A 26394-nucleotide genomic window follows, 5' to 3' on the forward strand; every position below is an offset into this window, starting at 1 on the left:
TATTATATAGAAGAGGAGTAAACAGGGCTTAAGGTTGAGCACCATGATGCATTGCCCAACGCAATGCATGAGTTAGCAAATCGTCATACCTCCTACATAACAGAAACCTTCAAATCACCAACCACGCGTGCAACAAATGCTGCTTCCCAGCCTTTCCCAATAAGGACAGAAAGTACCGCTTGAACGTGCCGGCAGGCATGCTTTCAGCTTTCTTGATCTGGATAGTGCCGTGCTTAGCCTGCAGTTAGGTTATTATGTTGACCACACAGTGCCGATCGGTTGGTGATTGGTCCCCTGTGCGGCACAAGAGCCCACATGGAAGTAATGTGACCGCCGGGGTCACTGATTTTTTTTGAAACAAGCCTGCAGGAAAGCTGCAGCTATATTAAAATAGAGGAAAGATCCTAATAGAGCAGCCGGGGTCATTGATTATCCGATTAGTATTCCCATCATTGTATTGTTCATGAAAGTAGTGCATCAGTGGCGCTTTCTTAATACGTTTTGTAGTGCATACGTAGTTTCTGCAAATTGTTCTATTTACACTTGTTTTAATTCAAAAGTTGAATCTATATTGTGCGCCACTTTCGCAAAAAAAAAAGTATATTGTGCACCAGTTAGAAGCAGGCCTCACCAGCTTAAGGCAATTAGGATGATGGGTGATTTACTTCTATATAGTTTGACACATGTACACATGGTTTTGCATCTCTAGTCAATGTTCCTCAACAAATGCTAATTAAACAAGTTAAATAAAAATAAACACTACAGTTAGATTCAATTTGTGAATTGAGCTTTGTTACAATGCTTTTAACTTTTAAAGTACTAGTGGTACTTGCAGGTACTTTCCTTTCTTATCCTTCTTACCAAAAAAGAATTAAATAGATTTACAGATAATTAAAAGAGTATTATAGTATTTTTTCACTATTTTTGGTACTTGGTCCCATCAAATTGGTACTTCTTGGTACTTATCTTTAGGTACTTCATGGTACTTCTTTTATTTCCATTCGATTTCGCCGGATGAATGACTCTCATTTTCTTGAAGCACTCTAAAATTTCTCATATTATATAATCTTTTTACTAAGACACTATTGGGGAAATAAATGATCAATGCTGCTACTTGGCATTTGCATTATATGAAAATTAAAAGCTTGTTTCTCACATCTACAAACCGGCGAGCACAAGTGACACGTGACTCAACGATGGATGCATATATAGATGAACGGATTGAAAAGCTAGATATAGATACGCATACATGACTTCCATATTTATCAAAGACAGTTGATAAGAATCTGTCGACACAGGTATGCGCCTCTTACAAGCTTGAAGCTTGCTTGCTTTTGTTTGAAAAAGGATTCATGCATGCAAAGATCAGGAAGAGGATCCATCGCTTGTTGGAACAAAAGCAAAGGCGGCAATGATAGTGATAGCACAAGGAAACGTCCATGGAAAAGATCTAAAGTGCTGGAGGCATGAACATTATTCTCTCTAGATTTGGGCGTGCGCCTTAGAGAGTTAGAGGCTATATATGATCCTTATAATTGAGACTCGATCATTACCTAATTAATCCTTTGACATATACAGGCGCAAAAGGACAGGCACAGCTTTGCTTTTTTGCTCCGGACAGATTCATGATAATGCATAAAGCAACCCCACTTAGGTTGTTGGAATGATGATATATCCGGATCTATCCAGTATCAGTCGGGCCGTACATGGAAACCTTATGGAAAAAGCTTGTTTAATTACATGAAAACTTTCTCTAAAGCTCCTGATCATTTTGTGGTAGGTGAGGTGCTTACTCTGCCTGCTAGCTCATAGTGACGTATACATGAGTTTTGCATTCTTCCTTTCTGCAAACATATGATTACACTGGTGGAAATATGAGCATAGTCCCGGTTGGTAAGTCTCGTATCTCTCAAAAAACCAACCGGGACTAATCCCTCGGGACTAGATGTCCCCTCTTTAGTCCCGGTCATTCACCCGGGACTAAAAACCTCCTTTAGTCACCAACCGGGACTAAAAGGTTCAAAAAAAAAAAAAAACTGGCCCCCGTCCCTGCTTGTGCCGCCGCCCCCCCAGCTCCGCCTTGATCACCGTACCACCTCCTTGAGCTCCAACTCCACCACCTCCTTAAGCTCCAACTCCACCACAAGGACAATCAAAACAATTAACACTTCACAAATTGAAGCAAGAAACATATATACTCATCTCACATGGCCATCACACAAGTGAGAACACACAACCAATCAATTCGCATAAGATCTGATTCACAACACATGAGTTCGATTTGATTCACAACACACAGAGGATTCACCAGCACAATTGCAAATGAATCATTCACAAACTATAGAATCACTTACAAATGAAACATTCACCGGCTTCTCGTATCCAAAAGCTCCCCCGCTTGCCATCTCGCCCGCACGTGCGCCGGCGATGGCCGGTGGGCCACGCTTTGGTGGCGGCCAGCGCCATAGGGCCTGGCCGGGGAGGGCCCGCACACCGGTGGAGAGGAGGAGAGGAAGCGGTGGAGGGAGAGAGAGAGGCCGGTGGTGGGTTGGGGAAGAGGATAAGGTAGCGGGGACAGAGATGAGGCTGCCGGTGGGGTGATAAATTAAAGGCCGGTGCGGAGAGAGTCCATCAGGGGAATAAAAAAAGAGAGAGGATATAGTCCCGGTTGTTGGTTTCAACCGGGACTAAAGATCATCCTTTAGTCTTGGTTAGAACCACCAACCGGGACTAAATGAGTGTCCATTAGTCCCGGTTGGTGTTACTAACCGGGACTAAATGCCCCACCAGATTCCCTCATTGTTCTTAGCCATTACAACAGGGACTAAAGGGAACTCTTTAGTCCCGGTTGATATTACTGATTGGGACTAAAGAGACCCCGTCGAAGCTGGTTTTTGGACCCGGGACTAAAGCTCCTTTAGTCCCGGATTCAAAAACGACAGAGACTTTTGTAGCTTGATGGAAGGTCGTTTCTCTACCAATGTTAGGGTTTTGGCGTTTCAGTAAATATCTAATTTAGAGCACAATGATTTTCTTTACAAACTTGCTTTTTACTACCCCCAGTTGTCTCATTTTTGTCCTAGATATAACTAATGTCTTATTAATGTATATGTACATTCACATATAAACTATTATATATATACTTCAATTCCATAAAGAAGCTTAACTAGCTTATTATATACGTCAACTCGCATTATATACTTTGGTCAGCAATTGTCTATTTGCCCCTCTTCCAAAAAAAACAATTTAATTGCTTCTGGAGGAGTATGCAGGTAAGTGAAGAAAAAGTAAGCGTGATATAATCAACTGAGGACTATATATGAAGCCTCGCATAAATATTGTCTCAAGAGGATCTACATAACATGACTCAACATTCCCCAAATGGCATGTAGAAAAAAGCACCTGCTCTTTTTCTATAGATGTTAATGGAAGACACTGCACGGAAAGGTAGATGTGGCCATAACCACATTATTAATTAATGAAAGCCTGTGTAACTAAAAACGTTCTCTACTTGCAAAATAATTTAAAATGGGCCTACTTTGACATCGACAATATCAAGATTGGCACACACCAACTACTAACAAAATTCAAGTGCTAGAACAAAAAGCATTTTTTTTAGAGCGTACGAGTAGCAAAGTAGACATGCTTCTCTTTTTCGAAACAATTCGGTCACAATCTTGCAAACGTGCCGTATAACCTTTCGATCCCAGAATTAGATTCCTTTTCTTTTAAGAATCAGATTACCTGAGCCGGTTGGGCTTTTGGTGATGTGCAAGGTGTGGGATAGTCCACTGGGCCACTGCCAACTGATGTCTGCATGTGCATGCGGAGGCCCGGCTCTCTCTTGAGACATCCAGCTTCAGGAGCCAGACTACCAGCTCACGAGCTGGCTCAGCTCGGCTTGACTGGACGCGGTTCACTGACGAGTCGATCTGAGCTTAGTTCTTACTGTATTCGTTCAGAAATGATGTGCGTACTTTGATATGGAAATTAAAAAGTCAAACTCTACAGCCAATAATTAGTTAAATTATAAGCATATTTAATTTATAAAATTTGCATCGATATATTTACACTCAAAGTCATTGAAATGATATTGATTATTTAGCAATTGACATATATATTTGAAGAGAAATTGAGAGTCAAAATCTATTTTGAAAGACTTTTCCTCATTTCGAATAATCCATAGCTTATTAATATATTTAACAAGCCAACCTCTCGCTAGGGGACGTCACATGCCAAAAGAAGCAGAAATAATAGCAGCCAACCAGCATTCAATGATGATTTGTACACAAAGAAAAGTCAGGACATTGACACCAACTCGCCAAGGTACAATCCTTTGATGAGGACCACACGTCAATATTCCTAAAAAAATTTATAGGGTTCCAAATAAGGAACAACGTATAGGAAAACTTTCCATATGATTTAAAATGCTCATTCCATCCAGAGACATGTCTCGACGCTTTTTGGTGGACCTGGGATTAAAGGAGCTTTAGTCCCGGGTCAAACGGCTACCACCGGCCATCACCCACGATGGAAGCTTTAGTCCTGGTTGGTAATATCAATCGGGACTAAAGAGTCCCCTTTAGTCCCGGTTGTAACGGCTCTGGTAGGATGTTTAGTCAATTTAGTCCTGGTTGGTAATTCCAACCGAGACTAAATGGATGGCCTTTAGTCCCAGTTGGTGTTAGCAACCGGGACTAAACGCCTCGCCTATAAAAGTTAGTTTCTTCCTCCTCAAACCCGAGCCACTCAGACCGAGAGCTTCGAGCTCCTTCTCTATGGAGACCAAGCAATCTTAAGGAGTGTTGCCCGATTTTTTTTCTTCATTTTTTTAGGAATTTCACTCATCCAAACTGTTGTAAAGGTTAGCTACTTCATTGTCCCTTCATTTGTTGTTATTATGCTTTGTTTTATGCTTTTAGAGATAGAGAAAAATCAGTTTTTTAGATTGAGGGAGAATGGAGAGCATTTTTTATTTATACATGTTTTTGAGCTAGAATTTGATGGATAGCTTGCTCGTTATATATGATTCGTATTAGATAAATATCTTAATCAATATTTGTTGACGCAAAAAATCGGACAGTGGCCCTGACTCCTGCGCCAGACACACGACCCGGGAGAATCTGCTTAGTTCCTGTTTGGGTGATCGCCCTGGTGCGGTTCGCGCAGCGTGCCAGTCCTGTTGATTGACAAGGAAGAAAAGATATCAAATTCCAGAGATTCGATCTGCTAAGGTTCTGATCTATTCCAAGAAAATGTATCAGCGGGTTGGCCAATTTTTATATAGAGATGACCGTCTATAAAGCAGCCGATAATCGTGTAGCAATTGTGAAAGAGACTACTGGAGTAACCTAAATAATACTACAGAAACAACACTTGGAACAAAGCTAATCGGCTGTGTGATAATAAGTAGATAAAATATTAATATAGCCGACAGTTCATGTCTCAAGCTGGATAACTTATGATAAAAACTAAAATAACAGGTAAAACCTATAATTCTAGTAAATATCAGTAATTGGTGAATAAATCTAAACAAAACAACAGCGATGCGCCCGAAGTTAAAGCTTAGATATTACTCAATACGCGGAACTTACAAATTGGCCGGAGATCATGTTGATGCAGCCCTGCCAACTCGTATGAACTCGTGAAAAGGAAAAAGGTTTGGCGAAGTCGCCGACTTGAAAGTAAAGTTGCGTGAAAAACTAGATTTGTATTGATGATTGTTCGTTGTTTTACAAGCCTCACGAGGCACCTATTTATACCCTGTTACAACTGATTTCCTAACCGACTATGATTTTACCTCTTATTTAAAATAACAAATATTTACATGCAGATACAACCCGCGTCGGAGTCGGACACCAATCAATCCTCTATGGGTCAATCCCTATCTTCATCTTGTCACCGCCTTGGCCTATCTAGGCCCATATTGGCCGGGCTGTTCTGGCTTCCAATCGGCCAGCCCTCATCGACTTCTTCGGCAAATCGGTCGAAACACTGTAGCTCCATCAGCCAATTCCCTTAGCCACAGCTTCTTGTTTAACCACATCGGCTACTTTTTCTCCCCTTGACGTCGAGCCTGACACGTGTCAAAAACCGGCGTCAACACAAGCCCCCCAGTTTCGAAGTGAAACATATCATTTGCTCCGAAATTCTCTCAACACCGATTCCTTCCTCCGAAAGAGACGCAACAATAAATGCGGCAAAAACTTTTCACTCCCAAAATCTTCTCCTTGATGATTGCATTTTTTCGAACAGAACACCCACGGGCAACCGCTCTTTTCGAAATTTGCACGGACGGCGCGGTAAAAGTTCCATATTTACCCTTCTCTCAAGCCATCCTCTAAATACTCATCTCTTCTGTCGCTTCTTCTTCCCCGGGCGAAAAAAAGTTTCCCTTCCGGTGAATCATCTCCCAACACACTCCGGCGGCCCCACTTGTTCCGCCTCCAGGTGCACTCCAATGTACTCCGGTGACTTTCTCCCATTCTTTGCCAATCGTGCCAGTCTTCTGAGTCCCAATGGCAGTGCCTACAGCCACCATGGCCTTCGTCCTAGAGGTAAATCTTCTGAACCCCCCTTTTCTTTTACCTTTTCGCGATTCCTAGATCTGTTCTTAGTCTTTCTTTGCATTTTCTCAGGAACTCAGGCAGAGAATCCCCATCCCCATAGCTGACACCCCTGGACTCATCGGACTTGGTCCTATAGGAGATCCTGACCCAATCGATCTAATTAACCTGGAAACTCATTGGATTCCATTCAAACAATCAACCATGGATTTGGATAATTGGACAGGCACCTTCAGGTCTTGGCCAAATGAAACTCCCGGCTGGAGAGAGTGGTTTTTTAGGATGTCGAATTCCAAGAGGATCTTCTGGGATGAGCAAAAAATCGGCCATTGCATAAATCTGTCCTTGTCGCACATGGAAAGGAATGATTCTCTGCTCATCGCGGCGTCTTATTTCTGGTCCGAAACCCTCAATGCATTCCTTTTTGGCCACGGACCCATGATTCCAACCGTGGTCGATGTTTTGATGCTGACTAGCCTTGATATCTCCTCCACCGATACATCTTTTGATCTTTTAATCAAACCTACCCACCGATTGGAAACAAAGGCCATCGGCGGATGGAAAGGCTTTATTGAGAAGAACATGAAAACCGGTCCCATCATGGAAAAAGAGCACACAACCTTCTTGATGATGTGGCTGGAAAAGTACCTTTTCTATGGCAAATCGGCTGGTCCTACCTCCAACACGTAAGCCTTATCCGAAATGCTAGCAAGAGGCGCCACTGTCCCTTTGGGAAAACACTTGCTGGGGTTAGTATACTACATGCTGCATCAAATCGCCGTGAAGCTATCATCTGGGGAGCCCATCGGGAACCCTGGTGATCCCTGGTGGTTTATCAACCTCTGGCTCAATTTATATATGAGCAAAATCTTCAAAGAACGGATCGAAACCAAGACCTTCCCCAACGTCAAATCAGAAACTGACCCATTGGCAAGGCGCCACTGTACCTCTTCGAATAAGCTATATCCTCTTTCCCAGGCAGTAAGCTTACTCCCTCAAGAATAGCCGAGCACTTCAGATGCTTTTATAATGGCTTCAGTGAAGAAATGACGAATTGGTATCCATACCAAAGAGAAAGTCCAAATTTTGAGAATCTTGACTGCTTTGACTCGAGTACCAATTTTTTTGATGACGGGATTATGGATATTTTGATCAAACCTGGAATCTTGCCAATGAACTTCTTCTCTGGGAAGGACTCTCCGACATACGAATTCTACAACCTGTCGGTAGCAGCCCGACAATTTGGCTTAGGACAAATGCCCATCGGAATTCACTTCGTCGGCCGGGTGAAATTTTGAGAGTCGGTCTCAAGAGGATTTGAATACAACAGATTATGCAATCTTACACCGAACTCCAGCACTATTGACCTAAGCACTTGGCTAGTGGCACCCTTTTCTACTCAGCAATTCAAATTATGGTGGGCCGAGTGGAAACAACACCTTTTCTATGCGGCTCCTGCAGTGTATTGCAATCAACTGGACCCTGCTCACGCTGATCCAAACGCAGAGGTAGCAATACTTTCTCGGCCAATTCCTCACCTTCACTTTTTTTATACTATAGAGCTTTCATCACTGTCTTCACTTCTCTGCGCAAGTTGATAGCCAAGTGTGTTGGAGGTATGCCCTAGAGGCAATCATAGAGATGATGGTATTCCATTTGTATCCATGATTTATATTGTGTTCCTTGAATATCCATTAAAGGCTACCTGAATTGATTTGCAATTATGTGAATTGTATGTGAAACTCTTTACTTGTATGGTTATTCTAAAGTTGTCCCTAGTCGGAGTTCATGTGAAGTCACACATGAATATTAGACTAGCACATGTATTAGTTGATGACTATGTTTCACAAGTCATGGACATGGAGATGTTGAATTAATAATGTGGGCACATGTGGAGACATGTGCTAGGACTGACCCAACACGAGAAGTAGTTCTTTCTTTACACAACATATATGCTTTGTCCTTAGACCTGAGATTGTTGCATGTACTCAGGATGTGGATCGACTTACTTAGGGGCTATCAAACGCTACGCCGTAACAGGGTAGTTATAAAGGTAGCTTTCAGGTTTGTCAAGAAGCATGCTATGAGACATGGTCAATCAAGATGGGATTTGCCCCTCTCTGATTGAGAGTGATATCTCTGGGCCCCTCGAGTGATTGGATCTGAAAATGCATGGCCATGCTACGTACGGTTAAGATTTAACCTACAAAGGGATTCCGAATCATAGGATCGAGAAAGAGCGGTCGGCTTGAAGCTAGACCAAATATCGTGAGGCAAAGGGAATAGCATGTATATAATGTTGTGATGGTTCATCTAATATGATCTTCGTGTGCGTATAGGAGTTGGCACGTCTTGCTAGAGGCCGCTACCGACTATTGGGCCGAGTAGGAGTACTCGGGCCATGTCTATACGTATCCGAACCCATAGGGTCACACACTTAAGGGGGCTGGAAGCTCAATTCGGATGTGATCCGAGTTGGATTAGGTTTAGAAGTACTAATGGGAGTTAGACCTAGAGGCCCGTTAGGAACCTCTATAAATAGAGGGGTGGGGGCACCTTAGGGTTCACACCTTTTGGCGAAACACATCTGTTGCACCTCCCACACCCTCGCCTGTTGCAACTCATGGACCTAGCAGTCCGGCTTGCGACGCTTCCTTCCTGCACGTGTGGATACCTTGGAGGTGTTGCGCCTGCGGCACTTAGACGAGCCACCGACGAGCTACGACGAGCCGCCGATTGTGGTGGAACCGCCCAAATTAACCTGACTAAAATGCATTGAAGTCGCCTAATCATGCGATTATGCACTTTAAGCAAGTCAACTTGGTCGACCGTCGGATTTCCTCCGATAAACCACGTAAACAGGATCGAGAAGTATCGCTCACGCGAAGGTGAGTAGCACAGAGATTACAACATTCCATCATGACAACATAGTTCAACAATTTATTACATCAGAGTTTTTTTTGGAAATTCAGACCGAAATTTTGCATGGTTCGAGGTCAAATTAAAACTAGCGGAAGCTAAATGTCGATACAAGACATCATGACGGAGCCGATCATGACATCAAAAATTCCTTCCTTCGCCGTCCGAGGAAGGATCCCACTCGACGGTCCAGCCTGGAGGAAGCTGGGTCGGCCAAGTGGTACGAACACTCAAGCTACTTACATTACCTAGAAAAGATTAGCCACAACAAGGCTGAGCAACTAATACTCAGCAAGACTGACCCGTCGGAAAGACACGACCGAGACCTAGACATGCAACGCTTTCTGGCTCTGGGGTTTTCTTGCCAAAAGCGTCTAAAGTCAGTCCTTACTTTCAACATTTTTAGCTCATGTTCTATGTTCTTTATCCATTCTAGATTAGCAACTTATACTAAACAAACATGGTTTCCAAGCAATTACTTAACAAACATCAAGATTAAAATAATCATCATGTTCCATCTTTACTCAGTGCAGAATAGCGATCAAATAGTCCCAATCTATGAGAGGCAGACGAATCGATTCGAATTTGTTAACCAGGCATGGCAAACCTAATCTCACGGCATCCGCGCACCACGAAGGGTCGCTTCATTTGTCAGCCGTCCCCATCGATCCCTTAGGCACGTGTCAGGGCCAACTTCCTTTGGCATGCAATGCTCCACAGTCCTGGCCTAATGCTGCACTGTGACCGCACTTGCACCCACATGATGCACCTTGGGAACGACGTTCCAAGGACAGCCGGAAGGTATGCCACGCCCCAGTTCAATCAGGTACTAGGCTTCCAAATCCCATACTAGGTATGAGATTAGTACTTTCAAACACTTGATCACGAACGCCGACACGTTTCGACCTTAGTTCATTTTCATTTAGACAGACGGGGCAATCCACCAAGCATCGGACACTAGCCTGACCCCGTCCGTCGTCCTTATAGTTGCGACAAATCTGAAACATTCAACTCCTATAACTCGCGAGTGACAGGAGATCACTCGACTTTTACCGAAACCTATTAAGCAATGCAACTACTCGGCCTTAGCAACTAGTATTCAAAAACAAGGTACTAAGTTATGCATCTAAGGTTCCATTACAACTCCTCGAAACATAAATGCGCAATCAAGTAATCAATAAGTGGCATGAAAGCAAAACAGGGAGTTCATGCACCGGGGCTTGCCTTCAAAAAAAGCTTGCGGGTCCTCGGGGTCTTGCGCTGGTTCGGGCTCTCCTTCGAAGGGGTGCAGTTGTTCCTCGGCGGGGTCTTCTTCTGGTGCTGGGTGAAGCTCGTACGTCCCGTCGGCGAGATTCAACTCTACACGGAAATGCAATGCAGGGGTTAAACATTTTAGATGGTTATTTCAACACACTCATGTTTTAACACGGACACTTGTAGCAAAGCTACAGGAAAGGTGGGGGAGTTCAACTTCTGTTGGTGGAGAGCAGGATGAGAGGGTCGGCTTGGGGAAAACTTAGGGTCTGACCCTCAGGTTAAAGGAAAACCGTACCGAGGTCCTCAGACTCAACACAGAGGAATCCCCGAAAACAAAAATTTCACCAATACCCTCGGGTCAAAGAAAAAGAATTACAACCGAGCCCTTGGGCGAGGCGGAGAAAGGGTCGGCGAAACTTGGTGGGGTCGGGCGAGACGGAAAGGACAGGGGTCGGGCGAACCGAAACAAGGGGTCGGACGAACCGAACGGAAAGGGGTCGGACGAACCGAACGGAAAGGGGTCGGACGAACTGAACGGAGAGGGGTCGGACGATCCGAACAAGGACAGGGGTCGGGCGAGACGGAAAGACAGGGGTCGGGCGAACCGAAACAAGGGGTCGGACGAACCGAACGGAAAGGGGTCGGACGAACCGAACGGAGAGGGGTCGGACGATCCGAATAAGGACAGGGGTCGGGCGAGACGGAAAGACAGGGGTCGGGCGAACCGAAACAAGGGGTCGGATGAACCGAACGGAAAGGGGTCGGACGAACCGAACGGAGAGGGGTCGGACGATCCGAACAAGGACAGGGGTCGGGCGAGACGGAAAGACAGGGAGGTTAAGTAGCTTACCTCCAGGTCTACCGGGGCGAAGCCTTGGGGCCGAGCAGGAGCAGACTGGGGCGGCGGCGAGACTTCGACGGTGGTCTGGCGGCGGCGGTGCTTCTGGTGGACACAAGCAAGCTCTAGTACCGCGCGGAGGAGCGGGCGGCTGGTGTGTTGGAAGAAGCAGCTTGAGGGTGGCGGCGAAGTCGCCGGAGTGCGGGGGTGGCGCAAGGGGGTGAGCTCCACGGAAGCTCAGCGGCGGCGCAGGTGCGAGCGGTGGCAAAGGGTGGCATTGCCGGTGAGGGGGTCCCCTTTTATAGGGCCGGGGTGGCGCGGAGGGTCGAGGCGGGGCTCCGGTGGGGAAAGGATAAGGCCGGGAGCGGCGAGTGCTCGGGCGAGGCGGCCATTGGCCGACGACACCATTGGGCAGAGGAGGCGGAGCTCCGGGTGGTTTTCAGCGGCGATTGGCCTTGGGCGGCGCGCGTCTGGGGCTTCCGATCTGTCGGGCGGGCGAGGCGGAAAGGCTACCGTGGGGGTTGGGCGAGCGGGCGGAGACGCGGCACGTCGGGGGCATCTCAACTTTCTCGGCGAATGGGCGGAACAGGGTTGGCGGAGCAGAGCCGTGGCAGGCGGAAGGCGACCTGCGCGCGGCCGGCGATTGGCTAGCCCCGCGCTCGCTCCGTCCTGTCGCGGGCGCGGGTTGGGCGCTGTGGCTCTCGTCCTGTCGCTGTCGCGCTGGGGATAGGGCGCCGGCGAGCTGCCGGTGGCCGGCGGCCACGCGGCGCGCGGCATGCGAGCGAACAGGCTCGGGCGCGCGGGCGTCGAGGCTCCCTTCGGGTAGCAAGCCCGACCAGCTTTGGAGCGATCCTTCTCCGAATCTTTTAACACAACTCCCGAAACTCCCTTAAACAAACTTGTTCAACTCTGGTAGTTCTTTAAACTTTGTTTAAGGTGTCGGTTTAGATTGTGAAAGGATTCAAAGATATTTTACGCCAAAGTTGGCCAAAAATCTGGAATTCCAGACTTAGGATTTCTAAGCATCCGGGGTGAGTTGACTGGTTTACCTCACTTTGACCGGGATTTGGAACAAACTCGGGTCCGATTTGGATCTGGGTCAGTGTAACCAAGTTGGAACACTCTTGAGGTACTACAACTTCTATTAAGGCTCTGACTCGAGTTTAGATAGAAAAACGGAAGATGAAAGCTTGCAAAGATGGAGGAAAACTCGAATTCCAGGACTTAAGAGATTTTCTGGGTCTTGCTAGGAAAACCGGCTTTGGTTGCTGTTTTTGACTCCCTTCCACTCCGAATTAGTCAAGGTGCCTTTAACAAAAGTTGTTGGAATTAAAAAGTTTTACAACTCTTATTGGGGCAGAAACTTAAGTTTGTATATAGAATTTCAAGCTTTAAAACAAACTCCACAAGAGAGCTTCTTAGGTTTATAAAGGTCATTTCACTTCTTAACTTAGGGGTTTCTCACTGGTTTAGAGTTAAAGCACTTAATTTAGGTAGAGTTGTTACAGCCTACCCCCCTTAAAGGAATCTCGCCCTGAGATTCAAGTGCAGAAAGAACTAGTGTGGCTGGTGCAACGTACCTCCTTGACCGAAAAGAAAACTACGGAAGTTAGCGTTGAGATATTCTTCCGTCTCCCATGTCGCTTCATTTTCCGTATGGTGACTCCACTGAATTTTGTACATCTTGACCATTTGCCGACGAGTGTGTCTTTCCTTCCGGTCGAGGATCCTAACTAGATACTCCTTATACGATAAATCGGGTTCAATCTCCAATTCTTCCGGGGTAATGATCTCAGTTGGAATCCTGATGCACTTCTTGAGTTGCGAGACATGGAAAACATCGTGTATCGCTGCAATCTTCTCTAGAAGTTGTACTCGGTACGCTACGGGTCCACACGCCTCTACGATCTCGTAGGGACCAATATAGCGCGGAGCTAACTTTCCCTTTACTCCGAAACGTTGTACGCCTTTGGTCGGTGACACCCGTAGGTATACAAAATCTCCAACCTTAAATTGGATGGGTCTTCTTCTCTGATCGGAATAGCTCTTTTGTCGAGATTGGGCGGCCTTGAGATTTTCGCGGATGACTCTCACTTTTTCTTCGGCCTCTATGACCAGGTCAGGTCCATACACCATTCTCTCTCCTGGTTGCGACCAGCTCAGAGGGGTTCGGCATCTACGTCCATACAAGGCCTCGAAAGGTGCCATTTTCAGGCTAGCTTGGTACCTGTTGTTGTAGGAGAATTCCGCTAATGGCAAACACTTATCCCAGTTCTTGTCATAATGAATAGCACAGGCGCGGACCATATCTTCCAAAATCTGATTAACCATTTCTATTTGCCCATCGGTCTGAGGGTGATATGTGGAACTGCGGATCAATTTAGTGCCCAGTGAAAACTGCAACTGCTCCCAAAAGCGTGCTACAAACTGACTACCTCGATCAGAGATGATCGTTTTAGGTACACCATGCAAGGAAACAATCCGATCAAGGTACAGTTCTGCATTTTTCTGTATGGTGTGGGTGGTGTGTACTGGAAGGAAATGTGCCGTTTTGGTTAGTCGGTCTACTATAACCCATATGGAGTCATGCTTGCAGGAGGTATTGGGTAATCCGACTATAAAGTCCATGCTTATGTCTTCCCATTTCCATGAGGGAATAGGCAGCGGCTGCAAGGGGCCAGCTACCCTCAAGTGGCTTTCCTTAACTCGCTGACAGTTATCGCACTCTGAAACATATCGAGCAATGTCGGGTTTCATCCCACTCCACCAGAAATTTTGTCGGAGGTCATGATACATCTTGGTACTACCGGGGTGAATTGAGAACTTGGACAGGTGTGCTTCGTCCAGAATTTGTTTCTTAAGCTCGGGATCATTTGGAACTACAAGTCGAGTTTCATAAAGTACCACTCCTTTCCAATCCTGTCGGAAACGTTTATATCCTTCGTCCTCCTGTGCAAGTTTCGCTTTGATAAGGTTTATCTCTTTGTCCTCTAGCTGTGCTAGAATTATTTGGTCAAGCAGGGTGGGCTCCAAAGAAATATGACTTAAGGTGCCGTGTGGAACAATTTCCAAGTTGAGTTTAGCCATTTTGTGACACAGGGTCTCGGCATAATTAACCGCCGATAAGCAGTTACAATGGATCTTGCGGCTGAGTGCATCTGCAACTACGTTGGCCTTTCCTGGGTGATAATGCACTTCTAGGTCATAATCCTTGATTAATTCTAACCATCTCCGTTGACGCATGTTGAGGTCTGCTTGAGTGAATATATATTTAAGACTCTTGTGATCTGTATAGATGTTGCATCGGGTTCCCATGAGATAATGTCTCCACATTTTCAGAGCATGAACGACTGCCGCTAACTCAAGATCATGAGTAGGGTAGTTCAACTCATGTGGCGGTAACGCTCGCGAGGCATAGGCAATGACTCGGCTGTCTTGCATAAGAACACAACCAAGTCCAGTGCCAGAGGCATCGCAATACACATCAAATGGCCTAGTGGTGTCGGGCTGAGCTAAAACTGGCGTAGAAGTCAATAATTGCCTCAAGGTGTGGAAAGCTTCTTCACATTTGTCACTCCACACAAATTTACTCCCTTTCCTCAGTAGTTCCGTCATTGGCTTAGCTATTTTTGAGAAGTCAGGGATGAAGCGACGGTAGTAACCGGCTAAACCAAGAAAACTTCGAATCTGATGAACTGAAGTGGGCGGCTTCCAGTCCATTACTTCTTGCACCTTGCTTGGGTCTACTGCTATACCGTCTCTGGATATGGTGTGTCCCAAGAATTTAACACTGTCCAGCCAAAAGTCACACTTAGAGAACTTGGCATAGAGTTGATGGTCTCTTAAGCGTTGGAGTACAGTATGTAGGTGCTCTGCATGTTCTTGTTCATTCTTCGAGTACACCAAGATGTCGTCAATGAATACCATGACGAATTTGTCGAGTTCGGGCATAAACACCGAATTCATGAGGTACATGAAATAAGCCGGTGCATTAGTAAGCCCAAACGACATGACTAAGTACTCGTAGAGTCCATATCGTGTAGAGAAGGCAGTCTTTGGAATGTCGCACGGGCAGATCTTGATTTGATGGTAGCCAGAACGGAGGTCAATTTTGGAAAACACTCTAGCTCCAGCTAATTGGTCGAACAGAACATCAATGCGGGGTAGGGGGTACTTGTTCTTTATCGTCACCGCATTGAGAGGTCGATAGTCGACACACATTCGCAGACTATCGTCCTTCTTTTTCACAAACAAGGCGGGGCAACCCCAAGGTGATGTACTTGGGCGAATAAAACCCTTTTCCAATAAATCATGCAACTGAGTTTTCATTTCTGCCAGTTCGGCTGGTGGCATCCGATATGGTCTCTTTGAGATTAGGGCGGTACCGGGTTGCAACTCAATGGCAAACTCGATGTTTCTCTCAGGTGGCATACCCGGCAAATCGTCTGGAAACACATCCGGGTACTCGCACACTACTGGGATATTTTCCAAACGGGCTTCAGACACGGGATAGGCACAAGAATTTTGGCACTCTCGGGGAGGTAAGTGTATGGTGGAGCTACCATACTTGGGTGAATTTATATGGATTGCCCTGGCAGGGATATCTAGGGTCACTCGGTGTCGGGTCATCCAATCCATACCTAAGATAACAACTATTCCTTCTATCCCAAGGGTAATTAGGTCTTCCTTAAGAAGGGTTCTCCCTAACTGGATAGGCACTTTGCGGCTCACTTGGTGTGAAGCTACCTTTCCACCCGGGGTAGAGATTATGTAGGTACCTTTGGTGTGATAGAAATCTAACCCACACTTAGCACTAATTCTAGTCCCAATGAAACTATGGGATGCTCCTGAATCAAACAGAATAAAGACGGGTTGATCACAGATAGAAAAGGTACCCGTCATCACTGGTGCGCCCTCTGGAAGTTCAGCAAGGGTGGTGAAGTTCAGCCTGCCTTGTCAGACCTGCACCTTTGGCTTCTTCCCCTTGTTGCCCAGTGTATTGCTTTGACCGGGTCGTTGATTCTGGTTGTGGGGGCAGTCCTTGGCGAAGTGTCCTGAGTTCCCGCAAGTGAAACAACGGTTTCCAGTGACCGGGCGCAGTGGCATCAGGAGAGCAGGGCGGGGCCCTTGCGGCTGGAAACCGGGGAAACGAGGTGCTGCCTGCGGTGGAGGTCGAGCAACCCATCTCCCAGGCTGTGCAGGCCTGCGAGGCGCTTGCGGGGGAATCATTCTATAATTCTGGGCAGGCGGGCTGGGTGCCGACATTGGGGCCTTCCTCTTCATGTCGGCCTTGAGAGCCTTCATGCAATCTTCCTGGGAAATTGCCAGGTTCACCAGTTCATTGTAGGAACCCACTTTGATGGGGTTCAGCCTTTCCTTGAGCTCCAAACTCAAGCCTCTGCAGAAACGGTCCCTCTTCTTCTCATCGGAATCCGCATGATAGCCTGCATAGAGACACAGGTCGTTGAAAGCCTGCGCATAGTGCAGGACATCACAGCCTCCCTGGGTGAGAGCCAGGAACTCATTGAGCTTGCGCTCCAGAAGACCCTCAGGGATGTGATGGCCCCTGAACGCCGTCTTGAATTCCTCCCAGCCGACGACGTGGTCGGTCGGCTGCATGGCGTGGTAGTGTTCCCACCACAGGAGAGCAGAACCATGCAACTGCTGCGCAGCGAATCGAACCTTGTTCTCATCCGGGCAATATGCGGTGAGAAGGGAGAACTTGGACTCGATAGCGCGAATCCAGGCATCGGCGTCAAGTGGGTCCTCCGTCTTGTGAAACAGAGGAGGCTGGGTCCCTAGAAAATCCTCATAGCGAGCAACGTGTGGCTGATGATGGGCCCTTCCTCCTTGGGGCTGCTGCTGCTGCCCCTGAGCGATGTGCCTCAACAGCTCGGTCTGGGCTGCCAAGATCGACTCGAGGGTGGTCGGAGGCGGAGGTGGGGGAGGCACCTCGCTGCCACTGGGAACGGAGCCGGAGCGTGTGCGATGCGCCATCTGCAAGATTCACCTTTCCATTAGTTCCATAACCTCAGAAGTATCCCAAATAATGTGGGAATGCATGTGTTAATTCCGCAAATGCAACTTTTGCAACCCAACACATATCCTTATTAAGGAGGTGCACAAATCTTAGATAGCAACTAGCCCGTTTCTGCAGTGTCATTTTATTCTTGTTACCGATCAGAAAGGTATTTTGATCCACATTTTGTAGGGTCCACAAGATCCGGTGTCTCCCTGGTTGGTCTGCACACACCCTTGGGCGAGCCAAAACCTTATCCTCGAGGTCCCACTAATTTCCGACCTCTGGTGCCGGGGTCGGACGAGGCGGAGACCTTCCAACATGGGGTCGAACGAAACGGAGCCTTTCATCCTGGGGTCGGGCGAGGCGGAGACCTGCCGCGAGGGGTCTGGCGGGGCGGAGACCGTCCGCGAGGGGTCGTGCGGGGCGGAGACCGTCCGCGAGGGGTCGGGCGCGTCCGACCTCGCGACTCGGGGTCGGTCAGCTTTGGACAGGCCCACAGGAGACGGGTGTGTGGTCACAGCACTAAAACCCACACAACTTGGCATCCACGGCGTGTCGCAAGGGTCAGAAGTAGAGTCAAAAGTGAAAGAAAAACAGGAACTGCTTTCACCAAGATCATTTCACTACTGGTCTTAACATACAGGAGGAGTACTCAACTCAAGGCTAACCTATTACATCACTGGCCAAAAATATAGGTCGTCGAGGAGTACAAACAAAGTCAAAATAGACCCGCTCAACTTAGTTTGTCATAACTACAAGTCGTCGAGGTTGCCCACGGAGGCAAAGCTGAGGACCGGTGAGTGAGCGTCACCAACTGGAGGCTGCGGTGAGGCATTCTCATAGTCCATGCTTGAAAAGCCTTCGATCTCCTCAGGCTCCTCCTCCTGGGCCATCTGCTCATCTAGCTGCACCTCTAGGGCGTGGATAGCATTTAGCTCATCATGATGCTCCTGCAAGTGCTCATTGGCGTTCGCCAGCTCCATGTTCACATCATAGAACTGGTCAGCCAAGATCTCCATATCGTGCTCCATGTCCACAATCTCTTCCTCTAAACGAGTAATCTTGTCCTGCATCTCAGCAATCTGAACATCCTTCTGTACCAGCTCGAGCGACTGGTCCACCATGCCACTCTGCACAGTAGACAAGGCAACCTGGTTGGCCACTACCATCCCAATCACCGTAGCCATCGCTCGGCTCTGCAGCTCAACCATCCTGTAGAACACATTCAGGCAGCGAGCTGAAACAAAAATCGTGCGCTGAGGATCCATAAGCCCAAGCAAGTCCATATGCTCCATACAATCCAACCAGTCCAGGTCCCTCGTGTCCCGGGCAGGGAACAACCCAATCGGGTCTAGCACGATCTCAAGAGGGTGTGCCCGGCAGAACTGGGTCAAGGTCTGCAAGGCTGCGAACTCCCAGGCGTCGTGGAGTGTGTGTCCCTCAGCCACTACCTCCAACAGCGGCCACTGTGGCTGATCCGGAGGCGGGGGTATCCGCACGTGTACGCGGCTCCGCGGAATCCCGTGGTCCTGGTACGCACGGCCCGCATAAACCGGCGGCGACTTGTACCCAAAAGAGCGCAGAGTGTCCCACAACACAGCTGGAAAACCGTCGTAGTGAAGGCACCATGAGTAGGTGGTGCCCTCCGTACCGACTGCAACATGCACGGGCTGCGCCATCTGTAACCAAAGGTCATGTGAGAAACGGGGTTAACACTTGGAAATCAAACAGATTTCTGGCAGTTAGAGAAAAGCTCATAACTCAGCAAGTATTCCTCCAAAATTTCTCAAATTTTACCAGCATGTTCTTTAGATAGTGGGTAACAAGTTTGGTATTCAAAGGTAGGGCTAGAACAGAACCTAGCAAGGTGATAATCTCAGATTCCCATTAAGTGTACCTGCTGGAACTCTTCAGACCGAGTCAAGATAAACTGAACATAGCTCCCAAACCAGAGACTTAACAAAGCTGAAACTCAACCAGTAAGTCCTTCACTATGTTCTGAAAAACTTTGCTTAAAGGACTCCTTAAAGAAAAGGTCCTTAAGGTGGTCGAAACAGCAGAAACTCCGCTGGTGTGCACTTTGGGGCTAACAGCCAGCAGGGGGTCACCAAACTGATCACAACTCTCAACCCAAATGTTAGTACCTTGTGGCAGTTTTACTTGGTGGTTTTAACACGACTTGCTTATACAAAGTTTCTGGAGTTATCATGGCGGAAAAAGGACAGCTAGACAATCCTTGATGCGGTGCATTACTTTTTACGACGTACTCGAGTTTGGTTTTATTTCTGAATGCATGCACGTCCTAGTCGTCCTCTCAACCAAAAATAATTGCCAAAAATCTTTGGACTTACGTGGTTAGTGCCGGTGGCAAGGCAACAATACGGCTCTCCCTATAATAACTAGTCGAGTTACTAGGCATCGTTTCGAACGCAACGTTTGTTAGTGTACCTGCAGGAAAAACACAACACAGCTTGAACCTTCCGTGCCAGCACTCACGAAAGCATCCACAATCATTACCGTTCACTATAGAAACGGCACCCATGTGTTTAACGCTGCATGGACAGCGCAACAACCGTGGAAATAGGTTCCTTTGAATAGAATCCTATGCGGAATCATGCACACGGTAACAAACGTGGGCGAACAACCATGACGATAGGCTCGTTGGAATCGAACCATACCATCCTTCGCATGTATTAACATACGGAACCAGCGCACGTATAATAGACGTGGGCGAAACAACCGTGATGATAGGCTCGTTGGAATCGAATTCCCATCACCCTTCGCATACTCGTGATGCGGATTTCGGCACACGTATGATAGATGTGTCAAAAAGTGCTGGAAGTTAGAAGATAACCAATAACTACTAGCCACCTTAAAAACAACCCCAAAATCCCCTAGGGCTCCTCGAACTAAACTCATCCTTAGCGAACTTACGAACTTCTCGATTTTACTTCTTGCAAATTTTAGTTAGAAAAAGAGTTTTTAGGTTGTTGTTCTCCGTACTGTGCTTCGAGCTCTGATGCCAGCTGTGGCGGAACCGCCCAAATTAACCTGACTAAAATGCATTGAAGTCGCCTAATCATGCGATTATGCACTTTAAGCAAGTCAACTTGGTCGACCGTCGGATTTCCTCCGATAAACCACGTAAACAGGATCGAGAAGCATCGCTCACGCGAAGGTGAGTAGCACAGAGATTACAACATTCCATCATGACAACATAGTTCAACAATTTATTACATCAGAGTTTTTTTTTGGAAATTCAGACCAAAATTTTGCATGGTTCGAGGTCAAATTAAAACTAGCGGAAGCTAAACGTCGATACAAGACATCATGACGGAGCCGATCATGACATCAAAAATTCCTTCCTTCGCCGTTCGAGGAAGGATCCCACTCGACGGTCCAGCCTGGAGGAAGCTGGGTCGGCCAAGTGGTACCAACACTCAAGCTACTGACATTACCTGAAAAAGATTAGCCACAACAAGGCTGAGCAACTAATACTCAGCAAGACTGACCCGTCGGAAAGACACGACCGAGACCTAGACATGCAAGGCTTTCTGGCTCTGGGGTTTTCTTGCCAAAAGCGTCTAAAGTCAGTCCTTACTTTCAACATTTTTAGCTCATGTTTTATGTTCTTTAGCCATTCTAGATTAGCAACTTATACTAAACAAACATGGTTTCCAAGCAATTACTTAACAAACATCAAGATTAAAATCATCATCATGTTCCATCTTTACTCAGTGCAGAATAGCGATCAAGTAGTCCCAATCTGTGAGAGGCAGACGAATCGATTCGAATTTGTTAACCAAGCATGGCAAACCTAATCTCACGACATCCGCGCACCACGAAGGGTCGCTTCATTTGTCAGCCGTCCCCATCGATCCCTTAGGCACGTGTCAGGGCCAACTTCCTTTGGCATGCAATGCTCCACAGTCCCGGCCTAATGCTGCACTGTGACCGCACTTGCACCCACATGATGCACCATGGGAACGACGTTCCAAGGACAGCTGGAAGGTATGCCACGCCCTAGTTCAATCAGGTACTAGGCTTCCCCATCCCATACTAGGTATGAGATTAGTACTTTCAAACACTTGATCACGAACGCCGACACATTTCGACCTTAGTTCATTTTCATTTAGACAGACGGGGCAATCCACCAAGCATCGGACACTAGCCTGACCCCGTCCGTCGTCCTTATAGTTGCGACAAATCTGAAACATTCAACTCCTATAACTCGCGAGTGACAGGAGATCACTCGACTTTTACCGAAACCTATTAAGCAATGCAACTACTCGGCCTTAGCAACTAGTATTCAAAAACAAGGTACTAAGTTATGCATCTAAGGTTCCATTACAACCCCTCGAAACGTAAATGCGCAATCAAGTAATCAATAAGTGGCATGAAAGCAAAACAGGGAGTTCATGCACCGGGGCTTGCCTTCAAAAAAAGCTTGCGGGTCCTCGGGGTCTTGCGCTGGTTCGGGCTCTCCTTCGAAGGGGTGCAGTTGTTCCTCGGCGGGGTCTTCTTCTGGTGCTGGGTGAAGCTCGTACGTCCCGTTGACGAGATTCAACTCTACACGGAAATGCAATGCAGGGGTTAAACATTTTAGATGGTTATTTCAACACACTCATGTTTTAACAAGGACACTTGTAGCAAAGCTACAGGAAAGGTGGGGGAGTTCAACTTCTGTTGGTGGAGAGCAGGATGAGAGGGTCGGCTTGGGGAAAACTTAGGGTCTGACCCTCAGGTTTAAGGAAAACCGTACCGAGGTCATCAGACTCAACACAGAGGAATCCCCGAAAACAAAAATTTCACCGATACCCTCGGGTCAAAGAAAAAGAATTACAACCGAGCCCTCGGGTGAGGCGGAGAAAGGGTCGGCGAAACTTGGCGGGGTCGGGCGAGACGGAAAGGACAGGGGTCGGGCGAGACGGAAAGGACAGGGGTCGGGTGAACCGAAACAAGGGGTCGGACGAACCGAACGGAAAGGGGTCGGACGAACCGAACGGAAAGGGGTCGGACGAACCGAACGGAGAGGGGTCGGACGATCCGAACAAGGACAGGGGTCGGGCGAGACGGAAAGACAGGGAGGTTAAGTAGCTTACCTCCAAGTCTACCGGGGCGAAGCCTCGGGGCCGAGCAGGAGCAGGCTGGGGCGGCGGCGAGACTTTGACGGTGGTCCGGCGGCGGCGGTGCTTCTGGTGGACACAAGCAAGCTCTAGTACCGCGCGGAGGAGCGGGCGGCTGGTGTGTTGGAAGAAGCGGCTTGAGGGTGGCGGCGAAGTCGCCGGAGTGCGGGGGTGGCGCAAGGGGGTGAGCTCCACGGAAGCTCAGCGGCGGCGCAGGTGGGGGCGGTGGCAAGGGGTGGCATTGCCGGTGAGAGGGTCCCCTTTTATAGGGCCGGGGTGGCGTGGAGGGTCGAGGTGGGGCTCCGGTGGGGAAAGGATAAGGCCGGGAGCGGCGAGTGCTCGGGCGAGGTGGCCATTGGCCGACGACGCCATTGGGCAGAGGAGGCGGAGCTCCGGGTGGTCTTCGGCGGCGATTGGCCTTGGGCGGCGCGCGTCTGGGGCTTCCGATCTGTCGGGCGGGCGAGGCGGAAAGGCTACCGTGAGGGTTGGGCGAGCGGGCGGAGACGCGGGACGTCGGGGGCATCTCAGCTTTCTCGGCGAACGGGCGGAACAGGGTTGGCGGAGCAGAGCCGTGGCAGGCGGAAGGCGACCTGCGCGCGGCCGGCGATTGGGTAGCCCTGCGCTCGCTCCGTCCTGTCGCGGGCGCGGGTTGGGCGCCGTGGCTCGCGTCCTGTCGCTGTCGCGCTGGGGATAGGGCGCCGGCGAGCTGCCGGTGGCCGGCGGCCACGCGGCGCGTGGCGCGCGAGCGAACAGGCTCGGGCGCGCGGGCGTCGAGGCTACCTTCGGGCAGCAAGCCCGACCAGCTTTGGAGCGATCCTTCTCCGAATCTTTCAACACAACTCCCGAAACTCCCTTAAACAAACTTGTTCAACTCTGATAGTTCTTCAAACTTTGTTTAAGGTGTCGGTTTAGATTGTGAAAGGATTCAAAGATATTTTACGCCAAAGTTGGCCAAAATCTGGAATTCCAGACTTAGGATTTCTAAGCATCTGGGGTGAGTTGACTGGTTTACCTCACTTTGACCGGGATTCGGAACAAACTCGGGTCCGATTTGGATCTGGGTCAGTGTAACCAAGTTTGAACACTCTTGAGGTACTACAACTTCTATTAAGGCTCTGACTCGAGTTTAGATAGAAAAACGGAAGATGAAAGCTTGCAAAGATGGAGGAAAACTCGAATTCCAGGACTTAAGAGATTTTCAGGGTCTTTCTAGGAAAACCAGCTTTGGTTGCTATTTTTGACTCCCTTCCACTCCGAATTAGTCAAGGTGCCTTTAACAAAAGTTGTTGGAATTAAAAAGTTTTACAACTCTTATTTGGGCAGAAACTTAAGTTTGTATATAGAATTTCAAGCTTTAAAACAAACTCCACAAGAGAGCTTCTTAGGTTTATAATGGTCATTTCACTTATTAACTTAGGGGTTTCTCACTGGTTTAGAGTTAAAGCACTTAATTTAGGTAGAGTTGTTACACCGATGAGCCACGACGATATACGACGAGCCGACGACGAGCCGCGGCACGAGGGCGATCTTACTGCACGTGGACGAGCTGCTGAGGAGCTGCTGGATGTCGACGTGATCGACTACGTACGACTACGCTGATCGACTTCGCTGCATCAACGCGAATCTACATCTTCCGCATCAGTGCGTCGAGTGGTAATCCCGTGATCCTTATACGGCAGTTTTCCTAGTTTACGCGGTAGAAAATTTTGATTTGCGCTAGTGTAGCCTACCTCGTATTGCTACAAAGTGCCCCCAACGCACAGCAGCAGCGGCAGGCCGAGGCCGATTCCTCGCCTTCACTTTTATATACTACAGAGCTTTCATCACTGTCTTCACTTCTTTGCGCAAGTTGATAGCCAAGTGCCCCCAACGCACAGCAGGAGCGCAGGCCGATAGAGACCTATCATCTGTACACGCCGTACCCTCTTATCGGCTATCATGCCCCGTCGATGGAAGATATAGCCACCGGCCAATTGAAGCACAAGCTCAAGATGTCCACCACAAAGAAAACGAGCCTCAGGGTATGAGCTCGTACTGAATCGGCAACAACTCAGACAGCCGACCAATCGGTCGCGACGTCACGCGGGCCCTCAGCCACACCAATCCACGTAGATGTTCCGCCGACAATTTAGGACATCGACTTCCAGGCGGCATCAGAAGCTAGGTCGGCGGTTGCATCTCTTCTGGTAGAGGTCATACAGGTAATCTTACTACTCTAACCTCTTCAAGTGTATTGCCAATACTAAATTCGTCTCTTCTTATTAGGCTGCATAACTCACTCTGGAGCAGACTGCTCCTCAATCGCCCGATCAACGAGCAGAAGCTGTACCATCAGCAAATCTCCCAATTGAGGTAAGGAACACTCTTAATCTCCCTAATTTTTAAACTAAAATTGGTTGATACTTAGCACAGGATGCTCCAGACACATCGGTTGTCCCCTTTGAGAAACCATCGGCTGCACGATCTCCAGAGGTAGGAAACCAAGACCCACATTTAGATCTAATATTCCTTTTATACTCACAAATGCCTCCCTCTCCCTTCTCCAGGAGGCTGGCCCAAGCACTTTACCGGCTATTACCAGAGAGCCGATTATTATTGAATCTTCTCCCTCTGATGAACTACCGCCACCGATTTCTGAGACGGGAGTAGCAATTTTGCCAACCCAGACAGAGAAGATTCATTTTAAAGAGGTAAGGGCCTTCTATCTCTACTAGCCGATTTCTTGCTTCTGTCAGCTAAAACACCTTTTTCCCATCCCTACAGGAATAGGATACGCGAAACAATAGCCTCTTCTCTTTTGCAGTTGCGGTCTTCGATGATGAGGAAGTCGCATCATGCCAGATAACCTTGGGCTCGATACTAGAAGAGATCCGCGCCAAGCTTCAAAACATGCGAGCCCTTCTCCATGACAACATCAGCCGATTGGTGGAGGATGTCAAACCAATACGGTGAATATTCAATGAGATCAAAGGCCAAGTCCCAGAAGACGTAGAAGAGGCTCTCGCACTCGCAGTATACATCAAAGTCATGCATATTCTAGTGTTTAGAGCTTTGCGACACATGGCCGATTGTGCTAAACTAGAGAAGGCGTGTCAAGAAGAAGAATCTTACAAGCACCGTGCGCAAGAGATACACCGACGGATTGGCATCCTCAAAACCTCCCGTCCGAGCATCATCAGTGCAATAGACTGGCTCAAACGGCGCAGAGCGGAACTTGCCAAAGAAATTGTCGGTGTTTTAGACCAGCAACCTGCCTAGGGGTACCCTAGGTGGTCTTTTGTGCGATAAGGGCCGTCTAGAATCAAGGTATCAATGGTGACGCAAGGAACACGATTTAGACAGGTTCGGGCCGCTAGATCGCGTAATACCCTATGTTCTGTGTGTTTGTTAGTACTGATCTTAGATGCACTTGGAGTTGTTCTGTTTGAGGGGGGTCCCTGCCCGCCTTTATATACATGGGAGGGTAGGGTTACAAGTCCGAGTCCTAGTCGAGTATAATTACAGAGTTCTACTCGGTATGGCCTGAGAAGTTTTCCATATACATACTTGACTAGTCCGAGTGGGACACGCCTATCCCCTTGTCTTGATCATATCCAAGTATGTCCCTTAGTGGGCCGTTCAGGGTCTACTCGTGGGCCTAGGGTGCATGCCCGACAAGCCCTCGAG

This window comes from Setaria viridis, chromosome 8 (genome assembly GCF_005286985.2).
Source record: "Setaria viridis chromosome 8, Setaria_viridis_v4.0, whole genome shotgun sequence".
Taxonomy (NCBI): domain Eukaryota; kingdom Viridiplantae; phylum Streptophyta; class Magnoliopsida; order Poales; family Poaceae; genus Setaria; species Setaria viridis.